Consider the following 3,579-nt stretch of genomic DNA (forward strand, 5'->3'; position numbering starts at 1 on the left):
ATATATATAATTTCACTATACAATACGGTTTTATCGCCTAGATAATGTAACTGTCTTAATTCGATCGACTACAGAAGATACGTGATCTTCAGACCAATTGCTTCTCGACGTCCCCCAAAATACTACTAATAAGAGTAGGCTCTGGACTGAAAATCACACATTCGGGAACAATAAATGAGGTTTCTGGGGGTGGGCTGGATGTGTCTAACTGTTATCCTGATGGACTGTGATACCACATCTCAATTGTCATTCGTGTTAACAGAAAGGACATGAACATAATGAATCCTCACGCAAATGCCTATTTGTTATGCAGTCTAGATATGTAGAGTTTCCCACTAATAAACCTAGGTTCACCGAGGGACAAAATTATGTTTGTTTCTCTTAAAGTCATGACCAAAGCACATCAGTTGGTTCGACCGAGCGCTCTGAAGTTTCCACCACCATATGTGGTGCTAATCATAATTGTTGTTGTGTCATTGTACCATTTATTAAGGTTGTTTCAAACCAAGGTAGCTTGTTCGTTCTTCTGTTTCACAAATGTAGAGAAGAGTATAAAAAATCTGCAGTCCGTTTACAAAAAAACAATGTATACGTAACCTGTTTCAACTTGGCTACATTTGTCTATGATTTAGTTCTACAAATAGCAACCCTCTTCCTGTCACCGTGCCTTCCTCCTAGGGCGTACCTGGAGACAGTGGCTGTCCTTGAACAACTAAGCCTACCGGAGTTGAACGCCAGTAAATCACGTCTTCCTGTAAGCTGGTATTGGTCCTCATTCGAACGCGTATCATGAGTCGCGTGAGATTAAGCAGTCGAGTCGAAGTGTTGAGTCGCACTGTTCGTTTACTTGCATTCACACCGGATGAGCATAGTCAGTATCACGTTGTTTATCTCAAGGCACTACCAATGCTTTCGCCTGGATGCGAGCGCAACGACTATAGTGATGTTTGAGATGTAAAGCGTTCAGCCTCGGGCGGATTTAGACTGCTGTTCGCACGTCAACGACAAGTTTCGTGTCCGAACTCTGGAGTTTTTTTTATCGGATGACTGAATGTGAGTAATCCATACTCAAAATCTTAAGATTCTTACTTGCGTCTAATGTGGTGGTTTGCCTCCGGAGTTTCCTTTCACCTCAAGTTAGGCCAGGTCATCATCAACACTTGCCCAGTACACGCTCAATCAGTAAAAGCGACCAAGTGTTCGAATCACAAAGGTCCATTTTCTCTGTGGTGCATCCTAAAGCATTTCAGCTCCAAAATCTGCAAGCGACATTCAACTGTAATTTATTCTGGGTTCCTCTAGAGTCTACAGTCTACTGACACTAACGTGACCAAATATTTACTGGTATCCCACATGTGGCGATCACGTGATTGCTCACGTATCATAGATCTGTCTTCCGTACACCCATATGGTCGTCCGAAAATGCGGCAAGCAAGTGATTCGCTGGTCACAACTACACGTGCCATACCATGGGGAGGGGTTAACGCCTGGAATCTGCAAGCGACATTCAACTGTAATTTGTTCTGGGTTCCTCTAGAGTCTACAGTCTACTGACACTAACGTGACCAAATAGTTACTGGTATCCCACATGTGGCGATCAGGTGATTGCTCACGTATCATACGATCCGTGTCTTCCGTACACCCATATGATCGTCCGAAAATGCGGCAAGCAATTGAACCGCTAGCCACAGCTACACGTGCCATACCATGGGGAGAGGTTAACGCCTGATGACCCTTTGGTGGCCCAGAATACAATAATTTATGGGTACAACGGGATTTAAGATACTGTTAACTTGTTGGATGTAAATGACGAAAAGTGGAATAAGGAACCGGCTAACTTTTACCACATTTGCTGGTTTCAACACTCCCCTAGATAGTTGTTGACTGGCGGTTGTTCAACAGGTAGTTAGGCTTTAGAGCCATTTGTCATACAAGCCTCACCCACTTTGGTCTTAAGAGATTCTCCAAATTCTAGACACCCACTAACCGATCAGTGACCCTCGGTGAATGTTAGTTCAGTGCATTCTGAATCACACTGTACATCTTATGCCCCTCCGGAAAAACTCTAGATGTTTCCTATGCTCTTCGTATGTACTCCGTGACGCTGCCTCCCTATCAAGAAGACAGTTTTCGGACACCATGCACTTATGAACGTCGACATCTCCATGGAGAACATGTCACTTTTTACTAATATCCACTTTTTTGAAGTTGTGGCAGTGGACTATCTGTAGGCCACTCCAGGTTTAATCGAAATTCTCAACTGATTTTCAGAGGCCTCATTCCGTTGTGCGTTGAGGATGTCGTTTCGTTCCCGTGGTTTCAGCCACAAGCCAGCTGATCGTGTCGCTATGGCGAAGGATAAGTTGGGATCAACGCTGGCCGTGGTTTCGTGACCAGACCAGAACAATCAGTCAAAGTCGGTATACAACAGTTAATCTTGCATAAGAGATACCTTATACAAGGTCGGACATCTGTAAATTGAAGTAAATGAAAACGTACTTTTTGGCTGAGATTCTCTCGATTACAGTGCGAAAGTACATTGGTCCTTAGCTGACCTTATAGATCCAGATAAATTTGCACCTCGGATCCTCTCGTGGAGGAAATTGAATGACTCAGGTAACTGCCTCGACCGCTTCACCAAAGAACACTTCGGTGTGAGCCACGAACCGAAAGCACAAATCACAGTACTGAAAAAGAACATTTATGCCGGCCTTACACTGATGATCACATTTCTAATCGTTCTAAGCGGACGCAATACATATCGGGACTCATTAACACTGGACGTATAATGCAGCATAGTTGTGTGCATGGAGTGCACATAAAGTAAGCCATTAGTTGGAAGGAGATCCCTTACATGAAGCACAGTATTTACCTCAGAGTTGTACATCTTCAAAGACTACACTCTACCTGGAGGCGGAGTTAGGGTAGCCGACAATACAACATTAATCTAAGTGTTCTCGAAGAAGAAAGAGGAACCTTATGGTTGCACTGTTTGTCCAGAATGGACACGAAGACATTTGTTGTTTTAACCATCATATTACCATGACGTCATTCTGAGATTTTGGGTGTGGTGTCTTTAAGCCTCTGGCCGTGTAGTTTACACGATGACTCCACTGGAGGCCTGAGCCAGGCGCGTACTTTTAATGCAAAATCCTCATTACTTGCTAGGTCAGGCTGAACAATCGATCATTCTAGCCGTGGGGGCTTGTGCTTTCTCCCTGTACCGCCTACTACCCTTTCTACTTACGGTCGTACCCCAGAACCACTGTGGTATGGACCCTGGCACTTGAATGAATCACCACAAGAGGAAAATCGGAATTCGATGGCTGTCGGCAAATCGGAGCATCCCCATAGAGTTGCCACGGTCGAAGTTAACTAGATTGGAACACGCAAATGGTACCAACACTGGTTTGGGAGTTTCGCCGCCAAGGTTTCTCAAGACAGCCTCCTGTACCACAGTTCAACAGGCGCAACTGTCCGGAGAAGGCGAGCATTTAATCATACACCGCAATTTAATGCCCCATTTAGCAGTAAGGCCAATACGGCACCAAATGAAAGGGGGATACACACTTCGAACGA

This window comes from Opisthorchis viverrini, assembly GCF_000715545.1.
Source record: "Opisthorchis viverrini unplaced genomic scaffold opera_v5_32, whole genome shotgun sequence".
NCBI lineage: Eukaryota > Metazoa > Platyhelminthes > Trematoda > Opisthorchiida > Opisthorchiidae > Opisthorchis > Opisthorchis viverrini.